Source organism: Corapipo altera, unplaced genomic scaffold, assembly GCF_003945725.1.
Source record: "Corapipo altera isolate COAL_440 unplaced genomic scaffold, ASM394572v1 151, whole genome shotgun sequence".
NCBI classification, from domain to species: Eukaryota; Metazoa; Chordata; class Aves; order Passeriformes; family Pipridae; genus Corapipo; species Corapipo altera.
In genome coordinates this window covers 1,323,056-1,341,412 of record NW_020884976.1, presented here as the reverse complement: position 1 = coordinate 1,341,412, position 18,357 = coordinate 1,323,056, and the positions used below count along the sequence as shown (strand labels likewise).

The window sequence follows — 18,357 nt, the reverse complement described above, 5'->3', positions numbered from 1 at the left end:
TGCCTGGGATGGGCTGTTGTGCCTGGGATGGGCTGTTGTGCCTGGGAAGGCAGCCCGGGCTCCGGCTGCGTTCCTGAGGGAAGGAGGGAAGCTCCAGCACTCGGCAGAGATTCCAGCCTGGCTCTCTGTGCTGTCAGACGGGCTGTGGGCTCAGCGAGGAGCGTGTCAGACGCCCCGAGGCTGCGAGCTGGGATCCAAAGTGATGTCATCCCTGGAGGTTCTCTTGTGCTTTGTGTCTCAGCTCAGTGCTGAAAACACTAACGTGGATGTTGGTGTTTTTATCCTTTAGGAAGGTGTCCCTGGCCATGGCAGGGGGTGGAATGAGGTGAGGTTTAAGGTCCCTTCCAACCCAAACCACTCTGTGGATCGTGTTTATTCTTGTCACTTGGAACACAAATGCTCTGTCACCTTCAGTATTGTGGAACAGATGTTGGCTGTACTTCAGGACACGGAAGCAATCCCAGATATTGAAGATGGTTGAGCTTTATAAAGAATAAGTCTTTAAAGTGCCAAACCCTCTGAGAGAGGAATTCTCTGTGAAGGCTACGCCAGAGCTGTTTTTCCTCCCGACACAAAGTTCATCAGCTGATTTCCTCTCTGCTCCAGCTGCTGACACGTAGCCTGAAGCAGATCCCAGAGCTTCAGCTCCCTGTCAGGTGTGACTATAAACTCCTCCAGCTCTAAGAAACATCTGGAACCTTGGTCCTGGGGTCAGACTGTGGCAGGTAACAGGGCAGAAGTTCAGCGATGTGTTTATCTACTTGGAGTTGTTTGAAACTCCCCAAGAACTTAAGCCAAACAAAAACACCCCCACAAGAATGAAGTTACCTCCCAGTAATTCAGCTAATTTGCTTGTAATCCTTTCTGGAATGTTTTAACTCTGCCCCAGATCCGCCCCCCAGAGCTGTGTGGCTCCAAGAGGCTGTTGGAGTTAATGCTCCACTTATAACCATGTCAGAATATTATTTTTCTGTTTTGATGCCAAGTCTGTCATGAGCAAACAAGTGGTTTTCTTCAACAGCATTATTTTAGATGGGAACAACCGGGTTTATTTTAAGACAATTTGATCTGTTTTAGGCTGAAACACCAAACAGAAACACCCAAGGAAATTATTCTGAGCAGCATGAGAAGGAGTTGAAACTTTGTGGAGCTTTCAGGCAGGGCAGACCTGCAGCAGCTGCTCCAGGGATGCTGGAGGATTTTGTGCTTCTTTTCATTGCTGGGCTTGATGACAACTGAATTAATTTGGTTGTGAGTCAGGAGTACAAAAATACAGTGCAGAACACGTGGTAAAATCTTTCTTAGATGGAGAAAAACCTCCATGATACTCTTCAAACCCAGTGCTCTGGAACAGTGGCTGTGTCAGCTGGAATTGCCCATCTCAGAGTGTTCCTGGGAGGCAGTCTGGGGTAAAAACTGGCAGTTTTGTTCTGATATAACTTCCAGGTCACTGGCAGGACTGAGGCAGCTTCAGGCATCAGGCTGTGTGTTTTCACTGACCTTCCCTGTGAGCAGACAGCCCAGGCAGGACAGGGACTGCTGCCTGTTTCACTGACACACAGGATATATCTATATTTATATATATTCTATAAAGGTTTCTGGCATTCTGTGAGCCACAGGTCTTGCTTTCTGCTGGCTCTTTGTGTCCTTCCCAGCTCGGCAGGTCCATGCCAGAGGTGTCCTTTTGTGTCCTTGCAGGTGAACTGCTGCACTCTCCTTGTTTTGTCACCTTGGTAGCTGGAGTTTGGCTGCACAACCCACCTGATTTAGCTGCTGGCTGCTCAGGAGTAGCCTCATAGAAACTTCACTTTGCTTATGCTCTAAAATCATCCAGACTGGGGAAGCTGCCTCCTTGTGTGGATTGATTTTGTTCCAGATTGGAGCTTTTTGTTTCATTTGGATTTCCTGCTGTTCGCTCTTTAGCTTTAAACCCCAGCCTGTCTCTGCCTGTGATTCCTGGTGATTCCTGGTAGGACTTTTGTTTGTAGAGTTGAGCTCTTGAAATCCTGGGTGTTCCCTGGGGATCTGGTCGTGCCTCTGTGTGTGTGGGCTCTGTGCCATCCTTTGGGAGCTACTCTGTGTGGTTTACTCCAGCAGCCAGGTGTGATGCCTCTTTGCTGCCCCATTGGTTTCACAGGGACAGTTTGCCAAATTAAAGCTTCCCTTTTCCCCCACTGGAGTATTTAAAGCCTCCTGTATCTCTGCTACATCAATGAAGACATCAGGTCTTGCTGCCAGCAAAGCTTCATGTGCTTTTGCTTTGTGTGTACTCTAAACCTGTGGAAAATAACAACTGAGGAATTCTTGCAGACTTCCTGTGCAGAACCCTCCTCTGGAGGGAGGTGTGTGGATTTAGAAAGCTCCTAGATAGTTGGACCATTTTAATTTCGTTGATGGCCCCTCTTAGGTTGGTTTTTGACGAGGTTTTCTGGCTGATTTGGAAATCAGCAGTGATGCTGGTGTGGGAGGGCAGTTTGGGGATGGCAGGACTCGTCTGCTTGACTTGCTAATGATCCAAACTCCCTCTCTGAACTCCTCTGCCACTCAGATTTATCATTATCTATAATTAGCGGCTCTGTATGAGAGAATCTAATCACCTTGAACAGATAAGTGTTTTCAAGGAGATTAGAGAGGATCTTCAGGTGAGTATTAACTCATCAAGGATTGGCTCATGTGATCATCGATGCGATGAGTGTCTGTTCTCCCAGCAGCTTTCTCACCTTTCAGGGCTCAGGTTTCGTGTTGGCTCCTCTGTGGGTTGCTCTGCAGCTGGTTACCTGTGGGTTGGGTGTCTGAAGAGCCCCCAGCAGTGCTTTTTATGGGCACAGGATGGAACAACAAAAGCAGTGGCAAATGGAGAGGGGAAAACCACATCGTGCTGTGTGATGTGGTCATTGTTGTGGAGTGAAAGGCTTCTCCAGTGAGCAGCATTAACTCCCCTCATGGCTCTGCTCTTAGAGCAGTGCTGGGTGCCTGGGGCGGTTCAGCTGTCTTGTCTGGGTTTTATCCTGCAGCTCATTTCCCTGGAAAAGCTGTTTCCCAGAGCAGCATTCACCAGCTTTGTTCATCCAGCAATTAACTCTTGGCTGGCATTGTAAGGGCTTGATCACAACCCAGAGGGGTTTTTCTTGCTTCTCGTGCTGAGACTCCACTGAAAGCTGAGGTGAGGAGTTCAGCTTGAAAACTGCTGCTGATAGAAGAGACCTGGAGGGAACTGGGGGCTTCCAGAAGAGACCTTGGAACCTCTAATCCAGAGCCTGTTCCATGTAGGGCCTCCCAGTGAGGTTGCTCAAACCTCAGGAGCTGCTGAGGTTTGGATGTCACAGAATCACAAAGTCATTTGGGTTGGCAAACCCCTCTGAGATCATTGAGTCCAACCAGCACTGTCAAGGCCACCACTAACCCGTGTCCTCAAGTGGCACATGCACACAGCTTTTAAATCCCTCCAGGGAAGGTTACTCCAGCCCTGGCATGGGCAGCTGTGCCAGGGCTGGACAACCCTTTCTATTAAGAAATTTTCCAATACCCAACCTGACCCTCCCCTGGCACAACTTGAGGCCATTTCCTCTCCTCCTGTCCCTTGTTCCCTGGGAGCAGAGCCCGACACCCCCTCCCTCCTGTCAGGGAGTTGCAGAGAGTGAGAAGGTCCCCCCTGAGCCTCCTTTTCTCCAGGCTGAGCCCCCCCCAGCTCCCTCAGCCCCTCCTGCTGCTCCAGACCCTGAAATCTCCAAGGTACGAGATTGCAGAGCCTCTCCACACCCCTCTTCCAGTGTTGGACCAACCTTGGGGGAGAAACATTTCCTTATATTTAGCTTGTACATAATAAAATGAGGCAATACAGTCTCCTAGAATGATTTTTGTAACACCTCCTCCCTCTGCAGACAAGTCCTGGAGTGTTTGTCACCCTTGGGTGCTGGAGCATGGAAGTTTCCAGGAGAGCCCTGGAGCTCCTGGGTGACTTTGAGCTCCTTGTTTTTAAACAGTGATTAATAATTGGTGTTCCCAGTCATCTTGTTTTCCCATGGCACTTGCTGCATCCATATGGTGCTTTGCTGTTGCTCCTTGCTCATTGTTTGCCCATGCTGGAGGCAGCTCCTCCCTGTGCTGTGTCCCTGGGGACAGGGTGCTGGCACAGCTCCGTGGGGACATGGCATGTCCATGTGGCATTCCGGGGGTGCTGTGGGGCGAGGGCAGTGATGCTCTTTGGGCTGCTGCTTCCAGCCTGGATTGCTCTGCTCCCAGGATGGTGCTGTGGAGGGGGTTGGCATCACTTGACTCCAAACAGCAGCTACTGCTGATGCTGCAGGAGGGTGTCAGACATGGATCTTGTCCTTAAGGATGTTTCTGTCATGGCCTGGTTACTGGTGCTGTGTGAGGGGTTTTACAGCTGCTGCCTGGTTCTGTTTGCTGGCTGCAAACTGCAGTGAGAGCTGTGAACTCTGTTGATGCTTTATTTCTACCCATATCATCTTAAATCAAGTATAGTTGATTGATTTGTTCCATCCCTGGAAGGGATGGCAAGGTTGGAAGGGGCTTGGAGCAACCTGGGCTAGTGGAAGGTGTCCCTGCCCATGGCAGGGGGTGGGATGGGATGAGCTTTAAAAATCCCTTTCAACCCAAACCATTCTGAATTTCTGTGACTCTGTACTGGCCCAAATGCTTCATTTGATGAAATCGTAGCAGAAATAACTGTCTTGTCTTGTGCAGAACTAAACTTTGAGAGGGGCAGAGCACTGCTGTTCTTGTGGAGCAGCAGCAGCCTGTGTTGCTGTCTCAAGGTCAGTCGTGTGGGGAACCCTCAGGTAGTGTTGCTCACACTGCAGTTTTCCCTCCTGGAGCAGTTTGCAGGCGTGAAGTGTGTTCATGGGCTCAGCTGTTCAGGTTGTCACCAGGGTGAGGTGCCTGGCACCCATTTCTGGTCTCAGTTGTCCCAGCTTCCATTGCTGGAGCACACGTGGGTGTCTGTGCCCCTCTGCTGTCCCTGTCAAGAGCAGGGGGTCACTGCCCAGCCCTTTGTCTCTCCCACAGGGTGCTGGAGCTGCCTCAGCTCTGCCTTTTTCAGCTCTGCCTTTGGAGTGGGCTGGCCCTGCTCTGGGACATCCAGGGCCGTGCTGAGGAGCAGAGGTTGGAGTGGGCTGTCTGTGCCTCAGGACATCCAAGGCTGTGCTCAGCCCTGGATAACTCTCTCCAGCCCTCGGTCCTTGTGCTGCCGGGTGCTCCAGGAGCTCTCTTTGGCTCCAGAGGTGACTGCCATCACCTGCCTCTTGGCTGTAGCTCCTCTCCCTGTCTTTTTCCAGGGAGATATGTATTCAGCTCCATCCTGACTTGCTCCAGTTACAGGTTTAAGTTGGTGCTTGCACGGCCTGTCATCCTCTGTGCCCACAGTGAGTCACCGGGAAGGAGCTGATCTTTCTTGTCAGGAGTAATGTGAGGAACCTGCTGTGCTTTCCCCTGTAATATCCCTTGTATCCTGCTTGATTTCCTCCCAAACAGGAGTTTTCAACCAGTGCAGCAAGCTCTGTAACTCATCTCTGAACACCATGGACACTCCTTACTTGTAGGTTGATTGATGCTGCAGCGGGGTCAGACTGTTGAGCTTCTCAGTATTGTTTGTGCTTGTGTATCGATTGTTGTAGCTGGGTAACCCACCCTGGTAATATTAGGTAACTGAAGTGTTATCAGTGATATCAGAGCCCTTTTCTCCCTGTAGGTCTGTTCAGCTCTAGTGCTGATGGCCCACAGCTCACCCTGAAATGTGAGTTGTCAGGAGAGCAGGCAGGCAGCATCCTGGAGATTTATCCCTAAATAGGATAGTTCTTCCAAACCTGAGCTAACTGGAGGTGTTAAATATCCCTTCAGACCCTTATTATGCCATTCAATTATCATAATCATTCCTACAGCACGTTGGCAGGGATCTTTCCTACACTTTACATCAGCCTTTGTTTGGTTTTGCTCAAAAAGCTCGTTTAATAATTAATGACATAATATTCCTGTGTGTGCCGGCTGCGGGCTGGGCAGGCAGAGCTGGAGGAGGAGAACAGAGCCGGCTGTGCCGTGGTGCCGGGGCAGTGATTGCTGACTCACAGGGCCAGCGCTGAGCCCTCGGGCTGCCAGCGGATCAGCGGCGGAATTAAACATGCAGATGGGGAGCGTGGGACCGTGCGGCACTGACAGCCCCGCGCCGAGAGCAGAACAATTCAGAACAAATCTCCTCCTTGGTCCCGTGCCAGACACTTGGGATTCACTTCCCCGGGCTCCTGGCAGTGCTGGTTTGTCCCTGGCTTGTGCTGTGACCCGGCCTGGCCTCCTGCTGTCCCCGGTGGTGCTGCTCGGGGTGTGACAGGGCTGGAGCTGCTCGCAGGTTGTCCTGCAGCTCTCGGTGCTGACTCGGGCAGTGGTGGAGCTGCTGCCATGTCAGCACCATCGTGTCACAACCCCTGTGTCACAACCCCTTGTCACCTGTGTTTTCCCTGCATCCAGCTGCCCTTCCTTTCACACCCTGCCGGGCCAAACTGTGTTTCTATTCACTCTGCTGGTTTTTTTTTAATCTTTATCTAACTCTTCAAGGCTATTTCTGTTTTGAATCACGACCGGATAGATGTATGTCCCTGTGGTGACTCAGGGGGAGGTCCTTCATTCCCTAAAAATAGTCTTAATTCTCCAAATCTTTTGGATGAGAGCACTGTCTGGGCACGCGTGGCTGGTTAAAGCAGCTTCTGCAATGCATGTGGGGGTAAATATGGGGGGTAGGAGTCTGTGCCTTTCTCTTTTCCTGCTTTAACCCAAAGCAGTGATTCTTAGGCTGTTATTAATAGATAGAGCAGGTTTCTGCTGGGAACTTTATAAGAAACAGAGCGGGAGAATGTTGCCCTTGGGACCTGCAGGTTGTGTATTCCTGGCATGTGTAAGACCCTCTCAGTTCAGGCTGGTTGGTTGGCACTGACACCTGAACACTGTGGCTGGATGGGCTCCTAAAGAACAGCAAACTCCTTCCCATGGCACAGCCACAGATGTGACACAGGGGCTGGCAGTGGTGACCTGGATGGGAGCAAAGCTCCTTTGGGAGGTCACTTGGGCTCCTGGTGCTGGTGATACATTTGGGTCCATTGCTCTGTTTCCTCAGGGCCGCTCCCAGTGCCATGGGGCAGCGAGTGCCACCGTGTTTGCAGCTATTCCATGTTGGTGTTCCCAGCTGACTTGGTACTTTGTGCCTGTCACTCACCCGAGCACAGAATTAGAGTATTTGTCACAGCAGCAAATATCCATGGCAACTAATTCCCCAGTTCTGGGAATCTTCATGATTTTTGAAGTTTCTCTTTTCCTGTGAAATGCACAGGGGTGGTTCCACAAACTTTTTTTTTCAGGTCTTCTGCAACTGTCAGGAGTGGTGGCTCTTCTTGGAGGCGTGTGAAAAATACACCGGTCCGAGTTCGGAAGATGGGGTGAGTTTGGGTGGATTTGGCTGCAGCATGGACGTGGGTGCCTGGGACATGCCTCTGCTTTCCAGGACTGTGCAGGAGACCACAGGATTAAAGAAGCACCTTTTTGTCACAGAAATGTGGAGTTGCCATGCAGCAGGTGGGGATGTCACCTGTGCTCTCAGCTCGTGAGGAGTCAGTGATGTTGTGTCAGGGCAGGCTCAGGTGGGATCTCAGGCAAAGCTTCTTCCCCCAGAGGCTGGTTGGGCACTGCCCAGGCTCCCCAGGGCAGTGGGCACAGCCCCAAGGCTGCCAGAGCTCCAGGAGGGTTTGGACAACACTCTGAGGGACAGGGTGGGATTACTGGGGTGTCTGTGCAGGGCCAGGGGTTGGACTGGATGTTCCTGATGGGTTCTTCCCAACTCAGGACGTTCTGTGATTCCAGAGTTTCAGCCTTTGGTTTGAAGTCCTTTCTGGAGGCTCTGGCTGGGAGCCCTCAGGTGGTGCCGTGTGCCTGGTGTCAGGGTGTGTTGTTCAGCAGCCCCATCCTGTATTTTTGGAAGAGTGAGACCTCCCAGCTTTGCTGTTTCCAAACCTGCAGGTTGCTGTGCCTGATGCTGGACGCTGTTTATCCGCTGTTTATCATTCCCAGGTTTCCAGTGAGTTGGTTCCCAGCACAGCTTGTAGAGCAAAAGGCACTGCAGGTTTATAGGGTGTGGTGAGGTGAGACTAATCCCTGGCTTTATTTTATCCCAGCAGTGTTTGCCATTCCTTGTCCGTTGGGTCTCTGTGGTCTGTGTGGGGGAGAGGCTACTTTGGGCTCCCTGGGATGGAATTTTTATAAGAAGGAAGAAGAGAGTGCTCAAACCAAAAGTGATTTTGTGATGGTACAAAGGTGAAAATCATCATAATACTGTGTAACTTGTACTGATCATGCACAGCACTATGAACTCCCCCACAGAACTGGACTTTCATTGTCTTACCATGAGCTGTGGGACTCCCTTTGGAACCTGGTGTGGTGTTTGTGCTCCCAGGAGCCATTTCCTCTCAGGGATTGATTAGGAGTACCTATGATTTGATTGGTTTTTGGTAGATGTGATGAGATTCCACTCCATTAGTCACAGTATTTGCTGTATAATGTCATTATTAATGGGTGAGTGCCCTCCCAGCCGGGCTGTGGGTGATGCCAAGTGGAGCAGAGAGGTCACAAGTCTGGATTTCAGAGGGACCATGGCAGGCTGGAGTAACAGGATAGTGGGAGCCCTGTGATGTTCAGCAGAGGCAAACACCAGCCTTGCTCTGGGGTTCCTGGCTCGAAGCAGCTTTGCAGAAGAGCCCTTGGGAAAAACAAGGTGACCAGGAGTTGCCAGAGGTCAGTGGTGGTTTGGCTGCTCAGCAGAGGTGCAGCGTGTCGAGGGAGGGACCCGTCCCCTCTGCTCAGCACTGGGTGCCCTGGCTGGGCTGTGGGTCTGGTTTGGGGGTCCCAGGGTGAGGCTGGAGGGAAGAAGGGATGTGAGTGTTCTCAGGTTGGAGCAGGGGAGGAGAGGGGAGACCCACAGCTCTGTGATGAGGGTGTGAGAGGACAGAGCCCGGCTCTGCTCTCTCAGGAGGAGACAGTAGGCTGGTACCAGCACATGGGAAATCCTGCATGGACACATGGAAACGTGTTTAGCTGGGAGTGAGGGCTGAACACTTGGGGTCTAGAGGGAACTCTTGACTATTCCAGCTGTGGATACATGGGGTACTGAGCAACCTGATTTGGATGCGGATGCTCAGGGCAGGAGACTGGACCTGAGGCCTCCTGAGGTGCCTTCCAGACACATTTCATGTACCATTCTATGGTAGTTTGGTTTCTGACAGTAAGTTTACCTTCAGCTCTCTGGATGCTGATGGGGGTGAAGAAAAGCTGTGTCACGTCTGTGGCTTGTCCTGGAGCCCCGGTGGTTCCTGTGTCTGTTCATAGAGTTCCCCACTTCCATGGCACCCTAAATTGAGGGAAGGATATCTTCCTGACACTGGGACAGCCTGAGGATTGTCAAGCTAAACTTAGGATGGGATTAAGCTGTGCTTTGCTGCTCTATCATAGTTTTATCTCTTAAAACTTCTAATAAATACAGTGTCTTGCTGGAACACTTGAGGAGGCAAAGACCTGGTTGGGTTTCTGATCCCTTTAGGAGTGGGATTGGCTTAGGAGCTGAAGGATAGGAATTTTCCTATTTTTTTGCCTGTGCAGTCTCTGGGATGTCCCAGCTGGGTGCTGCCCTGGAACTGTTTTCCCAGGAACCTGCGTTTTTATGTAAGTAAACATGGAGTCTGCACTGGGTGAGGCATCTGCCTCTTCCTCTGTTTCTTTCCTTTACACCACAAGGAAAGCAATAAAGACTTCCAATTCAAAAAATTATGGATGCAAGCTGCTTGGAAGTTTACTTTTAAATTTGGAAGTTGACTTGCAGAGATCTAGAAATTAATCCTTTTACCCTGTAACAAACTCATTTTTCCCTCCTTCCAACCTGCAGACATCCAGCCAGGAATTGTCGCTTGTAAGTACCTGCAGAGGCTGCAGTTCCATGTCCCAGCACACACAATTACTGGATTGGAATGAATTCTGCTGCACATCTGCAGCCCTAAGGTCTCTTCACAGCACAGGAGTGAAATCTCAGACTGCCCATAGTTGATATTCTGTGTTTTGGGGCCGTTACAGGTTAATTTATTACCTGCCACCCCCTGCTACAAGCATGGAGCACGTGCTGTGGGAATGGGACTGATTCCATCGGGATTTGTACATTTGAGTTCCAAGTGCACAAAACCTGAACAGCCTGAGTGGTTTTGAGAGTCAAATTCTGCTGGCAGTGGAGACTGTGGATGCTGCAGGGAGTCAGTGATGCATTTGTAGGAAGCACTGGGATCATCACGTGGCTGCTGTGCCTGGCATTCCACAGGGTCAGGCCGGGGGTTGGAACAGCTGGAGGAGCTGCATGAGTTTGAATCATGGAATCATGGAATGGTTTGGTTTGGAAGTGACCTTGAAGCCCATCTCATCCCACCCCCTACCATGGGCAGGGACACCTCCCACTAGCCCAGGTTGCTCCAAGCCCCGTCCAACCTGACCTTGGACACTTCCAGGGATCCAGGGGCAGCCACAGCTTCTCTGGGCAACGTGTGCCAGGGCCTCCCCACCCTCACAGGGAACAATTCCTTCCCAATCTCCCATCTATCCCTGCTCTCTGGCAGTGGGAAGCCATTCCCTGTGTCCTGTCCCTCCATCCCTTGTCCCCAGTCCCTCTCCAGCTCTCCTGGAGCCCCTTTAGGCCCTGCAAGGGGCTCTCAGCTCTCCCTGGAGCCTTCTCTTCTCCAGGCTGAACAATCCCAATTCTCTCAGCGTTAATGTAGTGTGTTTTTAATGTTGGGAACTTGGTCCAAGGTGTTTGTTTCCATGAAGATTTACAATTCCTGTAATTTTAGGAAGAAGAACTTGTAAAGTAGTTAAAACACCAATAATAAGTGGTCTCTAATCCCACAGACATTGTCCTGAAGTGAGGCATCCTCATGGGTATGGAGGGAATTAAAGTTTTGTTTCACATTCAAGACACCATCCTTTAAATATTCCTGCTGTTTTCCATTTGCCTTGTAAAGGGAATAAGTTAAATCCAGTGAGCCCTGTGTCCTATGTGGCTTGTATATAAAATCCACTGTTATCATGAGGTGTATTTTTAATTTGCAAATTTGAAATATACCATTACACCATTAGTGGAGTTTTTAATTTAGAGATTGTGGTTTATTTATGGAACTGCTGCTTTGATGTAAACCCAGCAGAGGTGCTTCAAGTCCCTGTTTGTGAGGGCACATCCTTCTGCCTGCTGTGATGGGCACCTTTATCCCTTAAATCCAACCTCACAAGAAATGTTTGTGCTGCACCAGGTCTCTATAAAAAGAATCTGCTCCCATGTGCAAGTGTTGTAGTTGGAACAGCTCAGCTTAAGTGAGCGTGGATTTGATGTGATCCCACTTGCTTACTTGGGAAAAGGGCATTGTGCTGCTTTTCACTGGTGTGTGCTCCTTAATGTCATAGAATCGTGGAATATCCTGTGTTGGAAGGGACCCTCAGGGATCATTGAAGTCCAGCTCCTGGAATGTGTTGATATGGGACCATTTGATTCCCTACACTAGCCTGGCTTCTGTCCTCTCTTCCAGCATTGCCTTTTACCCCTGGTAAAATAAAAAATAAACAGAAAATTGAAGGTTTAAATAAAAATGGGTAGAGAAAGTAAGAAAGATGAGTTTTTATGCTTGAAAGCAGTTTGGTGGATCCTGGGAAGGAAAGAGGAGGCTGAACACAGCTTTATTTGTCACCTGCATGTGGCTCTGCTCTGGAAACCAGCTGAGCACTGAACTGTGTTCCTCTGCAGCCCAACTGGGCTCTTCCTCCTTCCCTGGGAACGCTTCCCACGTCCATCCTGCAGTGCTTTGGACTCCTTTGGTGGAATCCTTCCCATGGCAGAATTTGCTGGGCTGAGACCCCCAGGGCTTGGGGTCCTTCCTGGCAGCTGCTGGACAGAGGGGACATGAGCCACTTCTTGGAGTCACTCTGAGGAACACGTGGATACAGAGGGTGTTCTAGGCCCAGCTTGGCCTTTTCTTTCTGTAGAAATGTTTGTATAAGGTTTATAATATATAAGTTTAAAGCTGCAGACCAGCATTCATCTCCCTGCTGTTGGCTGGAGCAAACATAAAGCTGTGGAAAAGCTCTGGAGAGCTGTTTTCCTTCTGGTGCTGGGTGAACTTGTGGTGTTTGTTGTTGCAGGTGGATCTGTCCCTGTCTGGGGATCCACTGGGAGTGTGGATCACTGCAGGGAGAGCTGCTGAGGCACACGGCAAATGTCTGCTGCTTCTCCTGTTTTCCCTGTTGTTTCTCTGCGCTGGCAAAGCACCCAGTGTGTGTGTGTTTGCTCTCTTGTTACCTCTCTCCTTCCTTCCTCCGGTGGAATTTGTCCTGAGGAGCAACCAGAGCCCTGTGTTGTATCCCAGCACTCTGGGGTTGCAGTTGTTGGGGAGGCAGAGGAGGAGGTGTTTGGAGGAGGGGAGCGTTGGATGCGGCTCCTACGGAAATGGATTCTGCTGAGGCTGAGGGCTAAAAATAACCTGTTCCCAGCCCTGTCCCTGTGACGGGAACTGCTGGACATGAGCTCTCAGGCACTCAGGGACCCAAGGTTTTCATGTCCTCTGTGAAGCACCAGGGCCTGGAACTGCACTGGGGCTTTGGGACCTGCTGGCAAAATCCTGCTGCTTCCCAGGAGCCCCAGCAGGTGGGTGGGCTGGGGGGTGTCTGGACAAGCAACGTGCAAAATGGGGTTTTGCTCGTGCAAAAAAACCCCCTAAAGGTGGCTTAAAAGAAGGCTGGAAAGGGACTTTGGGCAAGGGCCTGGAGTGACAGAACCCAAGAGTCCCCACAAGACCAAAGGCTTCCCACTGCCAGAGGGCAGGGTTTGATGGGATATTGGGAAGGAATTGTTCCCTGTGAGGGTGGGGAGGCCCTGGCACAGGTTGCCCAGAGAAGCTGTGGCTGCCCCTGGATCCCTGGAAGTGTCCAAGGTCAGGTTGGACAGGGCTTGGAGCAACCTGGGCTAGTGGAAGGTGTCCCTGCCTGTGGCAGAGGATGGAACAGGATGAGCTTTAACATCCTTTCCAGTCCAAACCATGATTTACTTGTTTGCCCTTTGTGGTACATGTCCAGCAGGCTGCTTTGGAAGCCCTTTGGCTTCCCAGAGTGGCTGCTGGAATGGAAGGGAGTAACTTTGGATGAAGTGCTGAACCTTTCCTGTGTGGAGGAGAGGGGTGGGATGGCAGCTGGTTGGTCTTGAGCAGGTTGGGAGGTGTCCTGTGAAGGGCTGGCTGGGAGGACAAGGGCTTGGCTTGGCTGGAGCCAGAGGGGCAGGGGGTGGGATGGGAGCGGAGGGCAGGACTTGGACTGTGCTGAAACAGCTGGAATGGTGCTGCTCTAAAACCACTGAGCATCTTATTGCACCATACACGTTGTCTTGCAACACAATGCACTGAAATAACACCAAGAGCCTGGACTGAGCACTTGGGAAATTTTGTTAAAGCTGTAACTCATCCTTGTCTGCCCGTGAGAGCCCTCCCTGGGGAAGGTCACTGACTTTGCTTTCCCTCTTGGCCGTGTGTTTGACTCCTCTGTTCCTGGTAACCCACAGTCAGTATCTGTAGGACTTTTGCAGAAAAGGTACCTCCCCTGAACACTGATCCCAAAGCAGAGTATTGGCATTACTTGGATTATAGAATCCCAGAATGGTTTGGGTGGGAGGGGACCTTAAAGCTCACCTCATCCCACTCCCTGCCATAGGCAGGGACACCTTCCACCAGCTCAGGTTGCTCCAAGCCCCGTCCAACCTGGCCTTGGACACTTCCAGGGATCCAGGGACAGCCACAGCTTCTCTGGGCAACCTGTGCCAGGGCCTCCCCACCCTCACAGGGAACAATTCCTTCCCAGTCTCCCATCTGTCCCTGCCCTCTGGCAGTGGGAAGCCATTCCCTGTGTCCTTTCACTGCGACAGGCACGCAGTGCTGAAAGGCACTCGGTCTCACAGGGAAGCAGCTGAGATGTGCCAGGTCTGTCCCAAAGTTGTTGGCCAAGGTCACTTGAGTGTCTGCAGGGTTTGATCCAGGAGCACCATTAGTCCCAATCCCAGTAAGCAGTTAACTCTCAATTTCTATTTTAAATAAAGCTCTTGGCATCTGCAGTGGCTGGAATGCCAGCTGCCAGTGCTTTTTTATGTTTTGGGTTGTACCATAAGGGATGGGAAAGGTCTTACACTGTGCCACGCTGCCCCTCGCAGTCACACTGCCGACACAACTCGCTGTGCTGCTTTCATTTCCCCTCTGAAAATCCTGCTGTTCAGGACTGCTGACCTCCTCACTCCTCAGGAGCACGTCCTCCAAGGATCAGCTGATCATTTCCTGGGTAATGAAGGTCCTGGAGGCACCTTGTGTGCAGCAGTTTCTCTTGCAGTATTCAAGGTCATGCTCCCTTCTGCTCAGACTCAAGTGGCAATTTCCTGGCCCCTGGAATGTGTTCTGCAAGGCTGGTAACTGCTCCCAAACCTGGGATATGGTGATTGTAGAGCTGAGCTCGGGTTTGTCACGGAATAAAGATCTGGGTGGTCTCAGGAGGCCACAGAAGTTGCTGCTGTTGGCTGCTGTTGGGTGTTTGCCTTGAGCAGAGGCAGCTGCGTGTCCTGTTCGGGGAGAAGATGGAACTGAAGGAACCTCTGTGCAAACCTGCACTGGGCACACACCTGAAACCAACCTCACACCCTGCAGCACAGAAACCTGGAGTAAAGTAGTTGTTGAACAGAGGAATCCAAAGACAAGGGCTGAGAAGCAGCAGTTTGGGTTTTAGATGGGAAGTTTCATCTTTCTTTCTGTGCCTTAAAATAGAGGAAGAAATATGTGCAACCGTGTGGGCTTTGCATCTGGATATCAATCCTTAGGGAATATTTCATACAGCAAGAGATTCTGCATCTGGGTATCTGTCCCTAAGGAATATTTCATCCATAGGGAGATCCTGTGCTATAATTGAGTGTTGTTTCGAAGCTGACAAGGAGTCAGGAGTGCGATGACTTTAGTGTGATGTTTGAGGTCACAGGCCATAATTCATGTGGTGTCTGAGGGAAATTTATTTGCTACTGAAAGCATTAACATTGATGGTAACTTGCACAAAGAGAGCTGCTTGCAGCATGGGAAAGTTCTTGGAAGTGAGCTCTTCTGTCCACACTTGGTCTTGGAAAGATGGGATGAGTCTTGTGCTCAAATCAAATATATCCCTGAACTCTGTAGTCTGGGAAAACAGGGTTTTTTTGACCAATCTGAATATTGTAAGTGGAATAGGAATTGATGGGATAGGAGTAAAAATGGTACTTAATGTTGGCTGTGCTGTACCCTGTGTGCTCTTATGTCCTTGGCCATGGTGGTGAGAAAATATAAATATGAGCTGACTGTGGCTGATCTTTATTCTGATCCTTTAATGCAATTCCCAAGGGATGAAGGACCAGCAAAAACTTACAGAGGCTGTAACGAGAAAAATCACTGCCTGAGGCTCTCATTGCTGCAGTGCATTTATTCCTTGTGCAGCAAGAATATTTGTCAAATGAACCTTGTGTGTGGTCACTCACTGTTTGGTCTCGCTTAAAAATGAGCCACCAAGCACGTGAGCCAGGCCTGGCCCAGGTCCTGGGTTATCCTGATGGCTCTGGAGGCAGTGGGATCTACACCAGACTTTCATAAACTGTTCATTGATGTGATTATTTCGGCAGCAGCACAGCCCATGAGTCTCGGTGGGTTTTTTCCCCTCTGGATCTTTGGCATATTTGCTTGGAAAGCAATGAAAACAGCAAACTAGGGTGACTGGGGGCTTCCTGTGGTGTTTTTGGAAGAGGTGAAGAGGGTTTCTGATGGGGTTCCCTGGAGCTCTGAGTGTGCACAGGCCTCCTGTGCAGCTGCCAATGTCCCTGCTGGGCTGGGTGTGAGCGCCGGGCTCTGGGGGCAGTTTGGCACCTGCTCAGACGGGTTTGTGGTGACCAGAACATCCCCCTGCACTGAGGACTGAGGGAGTTACATCTGGGCAACAAGTCAGAGAGGAGCATGGTGAGGCCCTGGCACAGGTTGCCCAGAGAAGCTGTGGCTGCCCCTGGATCCCTGGAAGTGTCCAAGGCCAGGTTGGACGGGGCTTGGAGCAACCTGGGCTAGTGGGAGGGAGGTGTCCCTGCCCATGGCAGGGGGTGGCACTGGATGGGCTTTAAGGTCCCTTCCCACCCAACCCATTCTGGGGTTCTCTGAAGAGCCTAAAGGGGAGGAAATGAGTGCACTCACAGCACAGTGAGGGAGTGCAGGTGCTGCAGACAGCTCTGCCTCCCCAGGAGCTTTCTGTGGTGGTGCCCAATGTTACAGCTGCCAGCAGTGGCCTTGGAGGAGATGTAGATCTGGACAGAACCCATTCTTAGCTCCAGTGCAGATCCCAGCTCCCCTGAGCTATTCCCAGTTCCAGTGCAGATCCCAGCTCCCCACAGCTATTCCCAGTTCCTGTGTAGATCCCAGCTCCCCTCAGCTATTCCCAGTTCCAGTGCAGATCCCAGCTCCCCACAAACATTCCCGTCCCATGCTGCAGTGGATTTGTGGAAGCTGCTGAGCTCGTGGTTTGGTTTCTGAGCAGGGCTGGCCAGCAGTGTCCCTGTGCAGTGTCCCTGTGCAGTGTCCCTGTGCTGTCAGAGAGGACACTTGGTGCTCCAGAACGCTCCTGCGGTGTTTCCTTCTGACCACGTACTGAGCTTTTCCCAACCCTTTCCCAGTGCTGAGTTCTTTTAATTCTGGTCTTGCTGCAAGGGAAGGAGGAAGAGCCCATTTCGGGGGGTGCAGCAGCGTTGGCTGGAGCGAGGCCAGGGTGGTACCAAGTCACAGCAGCACAGGAGCTGCTGCTGCCCTGCACGCCAGGGGGATGGTTCACCCCAGGAGCAGGGGAAGGGTCCCACCCAAACCAGTGCCTCAGGGAGCCTTTGGGTGCCCGTGTTTGCAGGGCTGATATCCTTATCAGCCAGGGCCACCATCGGCCTCTCCAGAGCTGCAGAGGAGATAGCACAGTGTGCTGGGAGGAGTGGGAGTCATTTTTTTAAAAATTTGTTTCATTTTTTCATTTTTTTTCCATAAAATCCCAACACAAAGTCCCTTTGCCAGACCATATCTGCACTTGCTGATACTGCACTATGGCTGAGTTTATCTCCTGCCCACTGCTGAGGTTTCCTGGCAGAAAACCTGCACTGTGCACGTGAGAGAGGCAGAAATGTGGTATAAAAGCTAATCCTGAAGGTGTGCAGCTGCATGGGTTGTTTTTAGGGTATCCTTGTATTTGAGGTGAGAGTCTTGTCAGTGGGAGCACTGCAGAAACAGAACATCCCTCTTTGGGGAATGAAGGGAAAGGAACTGGAGCTTGTCTGTGCCTTTTACTGTGATTCTGATTTTGGCAGGAACAGCATTTATAGGTCTGTGTGCATTTGTACAGGCTTTACACAGCACTGCCTTGGGAAACGAGACCCTACACTTGGCACCCTGCTCAGATATGTTATATATTGGGAGGAGGTTGCCCAGTGGCACAACTTGTGCTGCCCACCCAGCAGCTCTACCCCTCTTTTATTTAGGAGAAGAAGTCTGGGAGAATCCTGGGTGTTGTTTGCAGAACCCTTTCAGCCTGATTTCTCGCCCTGCCCACCCCTTACCCCCGCACTCTTTCCCAGCAGTGAGTGTGCTGATGTAACTCACTCACATCTGAGATGACTCCACTCGTGCAGTGCTGACGTTGGCACAACGTGCTCCCGGGATGTCCCTGTTCCTGCCAGGCAGTGCCAGGGCCGAGCGCGGCACCGCGTCCTGCACTGCGGCAGGGGGGGATTGTCTGACAGATCACCTGCCCCCAGCTCCTCTGGAGGGCTGTCCTTCTCTCTGAAGCACAGGCCATGTGTAAATGATGTGGAGCAGAACGTGTCTTCCAGGTTTTTTCTTGTGAAAAGCTTGCCCTTCAGTGGGGTGGGTGTTGCAGCCAAACTGAAGTGGGAAAGCACTGGAGAAAGGAGGGTGAAATCCAGATTGCTGTGCTTACTGCTCACTGGCAGGAGAGGTGTACGGCCAGGTCTCCCCTAAATCCATGCTTGGGTGGTGTTGCTGAGGCTCATTGGTGTTGGGTTGTGTGTGGGGGCAGGAGTTTATCCCAGAAGCTGGCTTGGGAAGCTGCTGGATGGCTTGGAGGGGAATATTCCTATGATTTGTGGAGGTGGTGAGTACCCAAGCTGCAGAATCCCTCTGGCTGGCAAGGATTGCAGCCTGGATTGCATCCCTCTGGCTGGTGGGAATTGCAGCCTGGATTGCATCCCTCTGACTA

At 51.2% G+C, this 18,357-nt stretch overlaps 1 protein-coding gene across 1 annotated transcript in view; it reads left to right on the top strand.

The window, feature by feature from the left end:
* The window catches only part of OSBP2 (oxysterol binding protein 2), a 102,448-nt gene that overhangs the window by 870 nt on the left and 83,221 nt on the right, over window positions 1–18,357 (top strand).